The sequence below is a fragment of the Pinus tabuliformis genome, chromosome 2_2 (assembly GCF_031772625.1).
Source record: "Pinus tabuliformis cultivar Carrire ecotype Pingquan chromosome 2_2, CPIR1, whole genome shotgun sequence".
Taxonomy (NCBI): Eukaryota; Viridiplantae; Streptophyta; class Pinopsida; order Pinales; family Pinaceae; genus Pinus; species Pinus tabuliformis.
Genome location: NC_142300.1, coordinates 586,270,358 through 586,284,933, shown reverse-complemented (window position 1 = coordinate 586,284,933; position 14,576 = coordinate 586,270,358).

The window sequence follows — 14,576 nt, the reverse complement described above, 5'->3', positions numbered from 1 at the left end:
TTTGCAAAGCCTTCTTGAAATTCTTGGAAAAAGACAAGAAATAATTTATGACAAAGAACAAAATGTCTTGGATGAAATTCCAACTTGAATACCTGATTTTTCCATGTTGTCCTTTCATGTTTTTGCTGGTTGGGATCATCCTCCAGTGGAGTCTTTATATCTGATCTCGAAAATGATTTAGAGTCGCTAGGTGAATGATTTCAACCTTTCCAGTGTCTGATTGTTGTCCACCATCAACAATCAGATATGAACTTGATACATGTACTGGAGCAATTAATAAGTTAGATGTCACGATTACAAGCTAGACCTGAGATTCACTGAAGCAGCGTTTATCTACTTCCGCTAATGCAAAGCAAAAGTGTTTCGAAGGCTACCTGGCATAACTTCAGGCTCCGTCTGTAGCTTATAAAACAAATGACATCAACAAGTAAACCATTTTTTTCCCCAGTATGGTCGCCACTATGTTAACGCTCGAATTTGCCGCAGGCTGAGGAAGGCAAAACTCAAGGCAACATCAAACCACGCTCAGCCTCGTAGCTAGCCCTACGAGGACAGGAGAGGGCTCTCTCCGTGTCAATCTCGGAAAAATATAATCAATGAGGCTCGAGATGACTGAAATTGTAACTAATATTAGGCTAGGTATTAAGTGCAGAGGTTTAAAGGTTATTTTTTGGGGTTTTTGTTGGATCAAAGGGAAAGGCAATTTTGGGTGCGGGGATGAGACACAGTTTCTGCAGAGGTCTGATTGGAGCAAGGTAGGCAATTTTTTGATGCCTTAAAAGCTAATGAGGTGGGTATATCAGACAAGTGAGGAGCTAAGGAGAGCAAGAAAACCTCAACGATTCTCCTTAAACAGATGAACACATAGGAGATCAAACAATCTTAAAGGCAGAGCATTAAAACTTATGAATTCCACCTTAACACTTCATTTGTTCAATTGTAGAAGATGAGAGAAGGAAAATGATACACATAACAGCTTACAAGTACTGAAAGAAGCACACCATCAAGACATAAAGCCACATGAATTCCAAACAGTGCTGCAAAACCTTAGTCTTTCCTTTGCCAAAATGCTGAAGTAAAATGTACAATAGAGTCTCAAAACCTTTTTCCGCAAGAGTCCAACCATGAAAATGACTAAGAAAATACATAATATAGGCAAGCCAACCCATTCCCTTGCCTCTAGGGGTCGAGCTCATCATCGTAGGAGCTGTTTCAACCAATTCTAAACAAAGCACTACAATCTAGGCAGTCAAAACAACTTGCCTCTATAAGGTAGGAAACTCATTCATTCATTTAATTTTCACTTTTTAGTGAATGAATCTTCTAGAACAAGTAATAAAGTGCCAAAATTACATCATGTTTCATTAATTACATCAATAGGAGTGAAAAAATCCATCACAAGTCAAAACTGGTCAAACTGGCTTCGTATCCTGAGCTGAAGATGAAAATTGTGCCAAAAAACCCTGATGCGCCGCGCGTGACCCAACGCGCCGCGCGCCTTTACACCTACTTTTGGGGCACTTCCCGGCATCCAAATTAAGCTCAGGTTGGCTTGTTGGAAAGCCCTAGATTTCTATTGCCCAACCCAATTGGAATTTTCCAATTTGGTGTCCATTTGCCTCTCCAAAAGTGCATTCTCGCAAGGCTGCTTCCTGTGTGTCCAAAAACGGGCAGTGAGGTCATTTTTTGCATGTTTTTTGACCTTTTGGGGACCAAAAGCTTGATGAAATGCCTTGGAAATAGCTGAGCAGGTATATTTCATCATGAGAAATCCAAAAATGCAAACTATTTGTGATTTGGACCTCCCAATCTTATGGGTCGCACGCTGCGCGCTACGCGTTGAGCCAAAAATCCTGTTTTTAGAGCCAAAAAATTGAAAATTGACAAAATTTTCTCCAAATTCCTTGAAATTTGGGTTGGGGGTCCCCAATCAAGTACCATGCCCAGCCAAAGAGGCTTTGACCAAAATTTGGAGTGGATCGGGCTTTTTTCGCTGTTTTAGTGCCTTGCTCAATCGCTTGTAAACTGTTCTTTGGCTCTAAAAATGTTGTGACCAAGGGAACACAAATGCACAAGGGAATATTAAGAAAGGGGAAACATTAGGGAATTAGGGAATTTGGAAATAAAAACAAGGGACTTAGAGAAGGGAAATGAAAATCTTGGATTTTAGGGTTTTGGGATGTTAGGTAAGGATAATGTGTTTTAGGAGGTGAGGGACTAGGATTTGAGGGATTATAGTGTAGGATGAAGGAGGGAATTAATGGGTAAAAATAAGGGTGAATTTGGGAATGGGAAACAATGGGAAATGGGGAAATAATGACAACCTTGGTTACACTCTATTCTTGAAACCCTACAACACTTTTTTTCATTCAAACCCTACAGCCATTTCATTGATAAAGGAGGGCTTTCCACTTGGATTTCTAAGGCAAACATATCATGAACCAGTACATTTATCTTTCAAAAGCCAAGCACAAGTGGTGGATGTAAGCCTACCTGAAAATTTGTGTGGAGAGGAGGTGAGTTCATGTGCTTCTAATCAAATTTTGGGCTTAAACCCCAGTGCGCCGCGCGCCTTACCCAACACGCCGCGCGCCTCTGATGCGCTGCACGCGTGTATTTTTGCACTGCAATTTCTTGCCTGATGTGGCGCGCGCCCTTGATGTGTCACGCGCCTAGTCCAACGCGTCGCGCGTGCCTAAAACTGCTCCAACTTCCTTACAAATTCACAATTTCTCTTTGGAACGATGCTCTTCACTCTTGGCATGAAAAATGAGTTGAAAATGTCATGAAATATCTTTATAAAGACTCCCTTTTGATTTTTGCTTGGTCCATGACCCATTTTGTAATGTTTTGTCATTGACACTTTTTCAAGATTAATAGGCTTCTGACCTTTTTAGTTTCCTCCTTAAATTTGATTGAAATGATGATTTTCTTTGCAATTTTTTGCAGGGATAGCTGTGATATGATCTGGCAAAGGAGACCAAGGCTGCGCTTGGATGATTCAAGAATTGAAATTTTTGAAGATTTTTACAAAAATGAGATGACGACTTATCTTCAAAATGGATTTTTGAAGAGAAGTCCTAATTTATCTGTATAATGATGAAAATTATTGAAGTAACCACCTATCAAGGACATCTCTCTGGCCTGCTGGTCTTCTTAGACTTTTCAAAACAAGACTGACTCAACCCAAGGCCTAATGACCAAGAACCATTGTTATGACCCAGAAATTTGAAACAAGACTGTACATGACCTTTGAAGACTTGTTTTTATGAATAGACCTGAACCAGCAGTGCCAAGCACGAGGGGAATGAGTAACACAAACCATTCCGTCAGAGTTATGGCATTCCTAACGAAATACAACTAATCGAAACTGATGGGACACCTAAACATGAGATGCAAAAAAAGAGCTTTGATCTCTGACGGAGGGATAACTAGACCGACTCTAACAATTGGTACTTTAAAACACAAAACATAGATCAATCATCACTGTATAGAATACTGAAGAGTTAATTTACACATATAAAGAAAACAAATAAGCAAGTTTTCGATGAAGATAAGTCTATTAACTTTAGAAGAGGGTAAGGTAGCGGGTCCCGAGCTGAGATTACCAGAACTGTGGTAGAAAAACTCATCGGAACTAATAACCTTAATGGCCACAGAGTGGATGTCCATTAAAAGAGTGAATTCTCTCATGAATTTATACTTGTGTGCCAGGCTAGCATGAAACCCCTGGCGCCATCATGCCCACAGGTTGTGTTCCCCTCTGCATCAGCTCTTTAAATTTGCAAAATGTGTCAGTTGGTACCCTACTCTAGCTAGTACTTTGGTTGTATTGCTTTCTTCCCCTTATTTTACCCCTTCCACCCGGGTTTGACTAGTTTCTCTGCTTTTGCTTCTACGTGTTTTTTTTTCATGGGGTTCACCTTGGGTTTCTGAGATTTACCTTTCTTGTTCCAGTGGAACGCAGGCTTCCTTGGCTTAAATGAATGGAGGTACTCTTCGGACTTCCACTTTCGTACTTAACATAATTTTTATCTTGGTATAACAATTTGCAGTTTAGCTTATAGAAATTATGGGTTTTCATTTTGGTGTTACCAAAAATATAGTGCATCCTATCCCATTCATTTTAAGATATTTTCTCTTCATTTTCCCCCTATTCCTTTCCTAAATTATGGTAGCAGTTTCATACCTGCTTCTAAGGAAAAATGGAAATTCATTGTTTTTGTTCCAATTCCTCATAGTGAGAAACAAACCCAACTATGTTGTTGCCATGGTGGGGCACCAACCTTTTTCATGCAATAGAGTGTACTCAACTATTTTAGTGAGTTTTTTTCGTTGAATAATAACATGTTGTAATTAATTCAACTTGGCTCTACTTTTCAATTTTAATTTTTTTTCATGCCTACATATATATATTTGGCGCGAAAGTTATTGAAGTCATTTTTTTGTTTCTATTTTGGTGCTACAGGCTCTTTGGATAGGATGCATTCATCTACATCCCATGTAATAAACTAACTTCTTACCTTTACACACATACTAGTTGTTTTCTACATAGTTTAGTTTTCTTTAACCAGAACTCTTGCTTATTTTTTACTAGTATGAAATTTTTCATTACCAAGGCACAAATAAAATGAAATTGTAAGAGCTTCCATATTCCCTCCTGTATTGAAATAGTTTCTCCATTATTTTGGTTCCGAGGTCAGCCTACTATGTCGAGGTTCTTTTTGTTTCAATAGTGCATTCAATACACCTGTTAGTTATTTTCATATTACATCTATCCTAGCGCATTCAAAATGTTAGGAACAAGTTTCATTAATGTGGGTTGTGTGTATAAACTGTAACTCTATTATTTAAATAAAATAGATGCTCCAATTCTGACGATAGTATTTAGACATGTATTTTGGAATATTTGAACAAATGGGTTTTATAACCTAGTAAATAATTATACAATTTGTGTTAAGTTTCATATTTAAATGAAATTACTATTTTCCTTACTTTTTTCGCAACTAATGGCACTAGAAGGTAACTCACTCTTGATAAATATTATTGTTGATAGTAAGTTCTTACTTGACTATAATATAAAATATATATTGTACGTATTTGGCGGTACTTGTATATCTAGTATACTCACAGTTTGTTATACCATTTTCTTGTATCCACAGTTCTTAGAGCAACTAAGTATTGATAGTTTCAATGTTTTCTTTTATATTCTCTTTTATACAAGTTTAGCACACATTATTTACTGGTTATTTGCATCGCATATGAGTTATATGGTAGAATATGAGGAATTCTTATATTCAGTATGTTGGTAGTATGCCACAACTAGGATTTTGGATTTTGATTCTTTTTCTTACATGTTGTAACAAATTGTGAACCTCTTTTTCTTATTTGATCACAAATTTCATAGTATTTATGGTTTGCATTGCTTATAGGTTTTTTCGATATGATTTATCTTCATTTTCACAGCACATGGTCATGTAGTCCAATATTAGGTGTAGTATTAAATAAGATTTTTTTCTTAATTATCTCTTCCCCAAGCATTATTAAGGGTATGATGGGTTTGTCCTACATTGAATATTGAACACAATGTTTAGGATTCTTATGGGATTAATTTATTACCTTACCCTACTTCCTCTCTCAAGTCATACCTACTTCTAAAGGGGATAACATGTATTCTCATCAATCTTAAGTCCTAGTGGAGTTACAACGTGTATAAGTGATGTTAAATCTTTCAGACCTATTGTATGTATAAACAATAATGCTAGGCATGATCACATACTAATAATATTTCTCCAACTTATTTAATACCTCTGAAATTCTATAGAACCATTTAATCTTGAATGCATGCACTTGCATATGTAAGGAAATTAAGAAAATCCACAACCAGCAGTGAAATCTAACCCAGAACTACATAGTAGTTATGAAAACATCTTAAGTAAGGTGTTTACCATGCATGCATCATTGATTGAGTACATATACGATTCTACTTCTAGAATACACATTCATTTATTGATGATCATCTAAAAAGAATAAATAAAACATATAAAATATGCCTAACAATTGTGAAAGACTTTTAATAAAATAGTATAGCTAGAATTGTAACCATATTCACTACCTGAAAATTACCCAAGATTGAAACACGTTCCTCCTAGCCATGAACCACCTCCACCAATTTCCCCAAGCTATGTTATGTTTGCCAATGGAATCAAAAAGCCACATTGATTCCTCAGTTATTAATTTTATAATTTTCTTTTCGAGTAGATTTTCATTTATCATTGTCTTGCCTTTTGGGTCTTTCAATGCATTTTCCTAGTCCTTTTTGTCTTTTCTTTTTTTGAAAAAAGGTTATTTTCCTTTTTCCTATGGTCTACCTTTCTCTCCCACAAAACTTTTTTCACCGCCAATTATTATCTTTCTCCAAGTATGTCATTTAATAGATATTTCTTTCCCATCATATTAAATCTTGTCTATTTTTTCTAGGGATTTTTTTTTGGAGATATTTAGGGGAATATATATCTTGAAATTTAACAAACAATAATTGTTTCCTTCTTGGAAAGAATCCTATAACTATAATTCTTACTTTCTGAGTAATTTCCAGCATTATATTTTTTGATAATAATCTATTAATTAGATCACAATAACATTATTGATCACCTCATTTCACAAGTCTATAATGCCTTCCTCGCCATTCAATCTAAAACAACCCATATAGAAAAATAGACAATCATTAACATAGAAAACTAAGGGGTGTTACATCTTCCCCCCCTTTTATTCAAAAATGTCCTCAGTGATGGATGTTCAATTTCATTCCTTTTATAATAGTTTTGGAAAGGCCTCCTACATTTTTCTCTCAATCTCTCAGGTGGCCTCCTTACGTGTAAAGTGTGTCCACTGCACTTTAACTTTAGTAAGATCTATCTCCTATATAATATAAGAAGTGGTTCTACGAGGAAATATCCTTCAAGTTCCACCTTTAACAAGTTTCAATCAATTATATGAGAATTATCATGGACATATTTTTTTAGTAAAGATACATGAAAGATATTTTGTACTTTATATGGCTAGGAAATGCCAGCTAATATGCTATTGGTCCAACCCTATCCAGAATCTCAAAAGACCCTCAAAACTGTGGTGCAAATTTGGCAGAGGTTCCCATCCTTAAGGTTGTTTTTCCTTGGTTTAACTCTTCTGTATACATGTTCTCCAACCTTAAATTCCTTGTGGGTTCTCCTTCTATTAGTATAATTTTTTTGTCTACCATGTGCAGTTTTTATGTTCTACTTAATTTTTTTCACTACTTGTTCCATTTCTTGTAATGTGTCTAGTGCCAAAATTAACTTGTCCTCCAACTAAATCTAGTTGAAAGGTGTGTGACATTTTTTGTGGTATAAGGCCTCGAAGGGAATCATGATTATATAGTCCTGATAAATGTTGTAGGAAAATCAGACTAAGTGTATGAATTGTTCGTATTTACTTGGTGTGTCCATTAAATACATTCTTAACATATCCTATAATGTTTGATTGATCCTCTTCATCTGTCCATCAATTCAAGGGTGATAAGTAGTACTAAAATTAAGTCGTGTCCTCATTCCTCCAAACAAAGCCTTCCAAAATTTGGAAGTAAATTTATCACTTGTATAAGATTTTACCATTTTTGGTATCTCATGTAGTCGAAAAATCTTATTCATAAGAATATTTGCAGTCTGAGTTATTTGACAGGTAGACTATAGAGATAAAAAGTGTGTTGCCTTCCTTAGTGTGTCCAAAAACACCATGATGGAGTCATGTTGAAATCTAGTTTTTGGGAATCCTGTAATAAATTCTAACGAGATCACCTCCCATTTACATTCATGGATGGGTAGTGGATTCAATAGTCTAGTTTGGTGTTTGTGTTCTACCTTCACCTAGTAACATTCTAAACATTTAGACAAATATTCTATTGTATCCCTTTTCATGCGAAGCCAATAAAAATCCTTCCTTAGTGTCCTTATCATCTTTTGACATTCATCTAGCGTAGTATTTCTTATGCTCATCTAATATCATTTATTTTAGAACACTTGCATCTAAAACAAACAAATTTTTTTTCTAGGTTAACAAATTTTCTAAATTTTTAGTATAACCTGTAATTTCTACCAATTTCAATTCATGTTGAATTTGTTGATAGATTTGATCTTCCTGTATTGACTTTCGCATCTGTTCAGTGAAATTTGTAATGGCACTGCTAGCAAAAATTTCCATAATAGCGTTTGCATGTCTACGTAAGATATTTTCTAGTTTATTTTCTATACCCTTAATGTGCTTTATATCAAATTCAAAATCACCCAGAAAATCCATCCACCTAGCTAGTCTAGAATTAAGACCTAGTTGATTGAAACAAATATTTTAAGCTAATGTGATATGTTATCAAGCTAAACTTTTTAGACAATAGGTAGTGCCTCCACATATTTTAAGCACATACCAGAATAGCCAACTCTAGATTATACAACACTTAGTTCCTTTCACATGGTTTTAGTGCTATAGGGATTAACGGACAGTTAGTTGTGGCTAGAATACCATCAAGGATCTTCTTGGGATCCAAGGTAGACTATTTCAGATTAAGTGAAACTTTCACAAAGTAGTATAAATATATTTATATCAATGCTTAATAATAAAAAATAAGAAGTGATATTACCTCAGTCCTTGGTGCAACCCTACTGAAGAACACAATGTAGCAAAGTAGAAGATGCCTTTGCTATCTCCTAGAACAACAGCTACACATAAAAAAGATGGAGAGTAATCCTACAACATATAAACTCTGGTAATCAAGGCATTCATATATAAAAATATAAAACAACATGCATCTACGCAACTTATAAATTATGGTATTTAATCAACATGTATATAAACACTACATTAATACCATCAAGTAGACAACACAATAAGAGATATATATTATTAGACTCAAGAATAATGATTACAAACATCTTGGCTGGATCAACCTTCCTCTAGTCCTCAAGCTTCTCTCTCTCTCTCTCTCTCTCTCTCTCTCTCTCTCTCTCTCTCTCTCTCCTTCCTCTAGTCCTACTTTCTGGGGCTAACATTTGAGTGAAAACTGGAGTTCTAGTCAGTCAACGCATTCTTTGACCTACAGCATCTCACGAATCTTGGTTAACCCTGCCCTTTAGGCAAAACAATGATTAAACCTATGGACTAACTCCCTTGGCTAGTGCATGGGGAGCATCCTAACTCCTCTTTCCTATTTCTGAAGGGCGTTACCTTAGAAAATAGGCCTGTGAATTAGGTCATGTCTTTAACCAAACTTTATTTCTCCTCTAAGTTAACGAGGAGGTCATTTTCCTATATAACATATGCCCCCTAAAGTGTGAGGTTAGAGATGAAGACAATGGCTAAAATACTTTATAAATTTTTTTTGGAAAAGAATAGAGAGGATCAGAGCTTTAGGACTGCGGGAAACCTGAAACAAACCACATATGACAAAAATATAGTATCATGTCTTCAGTCAGGCATTCCCATGCTTAGTAGCTATTTCAAACTGATTTCTCAAAAGAGGTATGACAATCATGTCCACCGATAAGTATAATGTGAAACTGTTTCATAATATGATGATCCTGAGGAGCTATCTCGGAAAACAATATACACAGCTTGGGAGTGGAAACAAGTTTGTGTGAACCGATCCTCTACCCAAGGTCTTAGTCATGGATTTATTTGAACATCATATTTCGGCACATGTGAATAAAGGAGTTGATGTCGAACATGTGAGAAATTGTCTGATTAGCAGTAAATAATGAAAATTATTAACAAATGCAAGGATGGACATTGGTAATGATGATGGTCTCCAAGATGTGAAATACAATCTAGCGAGTGTGAAGAATGATGTTTTCGTCAAACACTCATAGAATCATTCAATTGGGAGCCAATGATGAAAACCCCCAATAAAAAACAAGGTAACCTGCGACTAATAACTGTAATTTCCAAGGTAATTATATGTTTTTGGATCTGCTTCCCAGATAGAGTGTTTAAGTCGATAGGAAGAGACATGTTTAAAGGTAGGAAATAAGGTGTCCTACATCATTCGAAATGAAACAAGACAAGAATGATGTGTTTTGGAGATAAATTTTGAGCAATGGGTCAAACAGAGATAGGGAATGATGGAAGTATATGATCGATGGTTGATATAGCAAGTAGAGGATAGGTGGGTCCATTGAACAATAGAAGGCATGACATAAAGGTTTACCATGAAGCATAGACTCATGAAGTATAAATAAATTATTTTGACCTCCATATAAAATAACATGATCTTTTTTACCAATTTTAGAGAGATGTAACGTAATTAATGTCAAAAAGTCTAAGAAATATGTATGATACATTTAAAAAGTGTTTCACTATAGAATATTAAAAAACTATTTGAATGTTCCCATTACTAATTTATTCCAATATCAACTATAGATATAATTGAAAGTAAAAAAATAAAAACTTAAGTGAAATGGCCAAGGGCGGAAATTCTCATGAAAAGAAAGGGAGAAAATGACATGCATAGGGACATGTATGAGATTTCAATGCTACCCACTATTGAAAATTGACAATGGATTAGCAAAGTTCATATTTTGTTTTTTACTCAAGTGGTATACAAATTAATATATTTCTTGTGGTAATCAGATAGCTCAATTAGATACCTCAATCGGCATTGGCCATAGAAATGAAGCCTCGGTGAAGAAGTCTTACGTTCAAATCTTGTGCTATCATCGTGATCGGGTGAGAAGTTGGATATGATTAATATGTAGTCCTACCGAGCTTACAATATATATATATATATATATATATATATATATATATATATATATATATATATATATATATATATATATATATATATATATATATATATATATATATATATATATATATATATATATATATATATATATATATATATATATCTATTTCTTGTGTTCACTAGTTTCAACTTCTAATGATTCTTAAATCCCTGTGACGGTTCACATTCTCCCACAACAACTCAAATATATTAGGTATCTAACATAAATGATTTGATTTATTATTTTGATTACTTTTTACTTCTATTACATTTCAAATGTAGTCGGCATTATATTTTATTATTATTTTTTTATGTAAATGTTGAAGTACACTAGCTGACATTATGTTGTTTTATTATTAGCTATTGATTTAATGCTTCATTGTTTCATGTCCAGTGCCACTACAACATATCCTTATATCACAATATTGAATTGTAAAGCACCTCTTGGTACAATAACATATTTTATTTTATGAAGTATTTTCTAATAAATTATTTCAATTTTTTTAAAGAAAAAATTAACTTGAAAAATATTATCTTGAAGAATATTTCCTATTTTAGTTCATCTTCTTTCGTAAAAATGGATTAAGTAGAAAATAAGTAATATTAATTATATTCTTTCTTTGTTAAGATAATGAACTTATATTACCAGACATCTAAAATACATGATGTTACATAGATATCCAAACAATATGTGGAGGATTCATGGATCTTGAGAAAAATCTCACAATCACCATTACCTGGGGAAGCTCAGAACCATAGAGACTAACACACCAAATCCTCATTTTTCGGGAGTCACTCAAATGAATAGGGATAATAAATTTTCTAAAGTCTCTTGTCGAAGTGGCCATACATACATACAAAAAAAAACCCATAAGGTTCCATGCTTTAAGGTTAAAAGGGACATTCCTAAAGCTATGTCATTAAGCAAAAGGAAAAATAAAAGTTTATACCGAACTAAATATCCAAAGCAAAACATAACCAATATTTTGAAAATTAAAAAGACTAGAAAATGAACTCAAAGGTAACTATAGAGAACACCATGCAAACAAGAGTTGAATAGGCACACTAAATTCCCATCCTAACCCACTAGTATGTAGTGCGAAGATTCCCCATGCCACCGCTCAACCAAATGCATTTTCTCATCATTCTCAAATGAAGAAATAATAGCAAGAGGCCTTGCACTAGATCCAATAGGATCCATCAAGTCCATGCCATCATATTCACATGGAATATGACTTTCAGTATGGGCGAGTTGAGAGTTGAATATGTCTAAACAAAACCTATCGTTCTTTAACATTCTCTTCATCTTGTCCATAGAATTGAAGATGTCATATATTTTCAATTGTTTATTCCTCAAGACTAGGCCAAGGAGTGTCTTCATTTGCCACAGGAGTTCCATCGAATTGAGGTATTACTTCTTCATGTCCTTGGAAAGCCTATGGTCAAGAACCCAAGTTGGCATTTCCTACATCATTTCTGAATTTGAAAGTGATTTTCTCTATGTTGGCCTTTGTCTCAAACTTACATATTCCTATGCAGGTTTCTGGTGGAACAATGTTAAAAATGGTGGAAAAAACGTTGAGCACCATGTTGCCTATGCAAGGCACACCCACTAACTCCCATTTTATCTCGCTTCCATGGTAGGAGCACGACCCAAGACTTAGCACCTTCTGTATGAGCCTCTACCTTCAGAGGGACAAAAAACTAGATTGGACCCAAAGATGGCATAACCAATGAAACAACAAGCTAGGTCATCCCAATACCTCCATGTAATTGGACCCAACTCGAGACACACTTTGAATTTGACAGAGAAAGAGTTATGATATCCTCCCTAGAATTAACTACATACATCATTGAACCTCCAAATAGAGAAGCCAAGACTCGGATCTTTTATTATCTGAAAAGACAAAACCACCCCACTACTACAAAACCCTTGATTTTAATCACCCAAGGACCGAATAAAATCCTAAAAAGCTCTAAGGAAAAATTTCAACCAATATTTATAATTCTAAATCTATCCTCCACCTCTATAAATGCTTGTTCTAACTGTAAAGTGACAAGCTTCAAATTAGAAGAAACCTTTAAATCTCCATTATCAACGCATCAAAAATATATTAATAATATTTATTTATCTCTTTAATAGTATTAACAAAAAATTTAAGTTAATTTATTTTTTATTTCAAATTCCTAATTTCTTTTCTTTTATTTGATTAAATAGAATCCAAATCCAACTAACATATATATTTAAATATATATTTCCTCCTATAGTTAGATTCTTTTGTAAATTTAAAATGGAGGGGCCTTTTAGATCCATTAGGCCGGGCAAACAAAATAACATAAAGAACAAAATTTCTATCCCATTCATTTATTCTACCATCCACGGAGGTGTAATTCCTTTTATGTACCATAGGGTAGAACGTTTGATGGGATAGGCGGGCTAGGTGGCTACCTCTACGTTGCTGATCTGCTAGGCAATCGATCCAATGGTTGTTGCTGATACAAGGGAGATGTAATTTGTTTTGTTCTCAATCATAAACAAAAAAGCCGTTAAAAACTATAATCGAAAAATAAAAATGAATATACAATTTTTATTAGCATTAATTATTAGTACAAAAAAATACTAATTTCATTCTTATAATGCTGAATGATAATATTAAAATTATGAAGAAAATGCCTACTTTGACTTTTAAGTATAAACATAATATATTTTTTTTTTATCGAATTTAAATCAAGATAAAGTAATTAAAAATAAAACGATCTTATATTTTTTAGTTTTGAGTCTAAGGATATATATATATATATATATATATATATATATATATATATATATATATATATATATATATATATATATAATATTTTTTAAAAGTATTTCATACTTTTAAAATATGTTTTCTTATCGAACATAAATAAATTATTTGAATATTTATATTATTAATTTATTTCAATATAAAATATATATAAATCTTAACAAATTATTTTAATAACTAAAAAGATATAATTGAAAGTAAAGAATATTAACTTTAAAAATAATAGGAAGATATGTATAATTCATTTAATTATTAATAAAAATTTAATATGTAACATTTAAAAAGTATCAATTATAATAAAGAAACCAATGTAGGTTATAAATAAAATATTTTAATGTTATAGTTAAGTAATATTAATTTGTGTCTAAAAATATAAGAATAATTAAAAAATTATTTTAGTCTCGTCAATATAATCCGTGAATAAAATGTTTCAATGCTTATGTTAAGTAAAATATTCCAATGTCAATTATCTATATATTATATATTGTTAAAAGAGAACAACACATATATTATATAATGTAACTAAAGAAATAGTTTATTAAGGTAAAAACATTTCAAATAGGTTAATTATTTTATAATTTTGTCAAATTTTAAGAGTTTTGAAAGCAATAAAAATTTGTTGGAATTGTAAGTTTAAGACATATAGTCCACAATCCAAGTGTCCATGAAGATTTCAAGAAGTTTAATGGATTTATTTATTAAAATATATAATTTAAACAATGAAAAATGGACAAAAGTGATCAAATCCCTGAATATCTAAACATTTTTTCAAGTTTTTCACTCTAAAAGATGTTCTCACCTAAAGAGATTCTACTCCTTTCGGGGTTTGCTAGATCCATAACCCTAGACCCGTAGCTAAAATCTATATACAAAATTGGAAAAAAACAATATGTAAATGTGGAGAGATAGAATAATTATAGGTACCTACCTGCTGAATTTTAAGATGGTGTAAT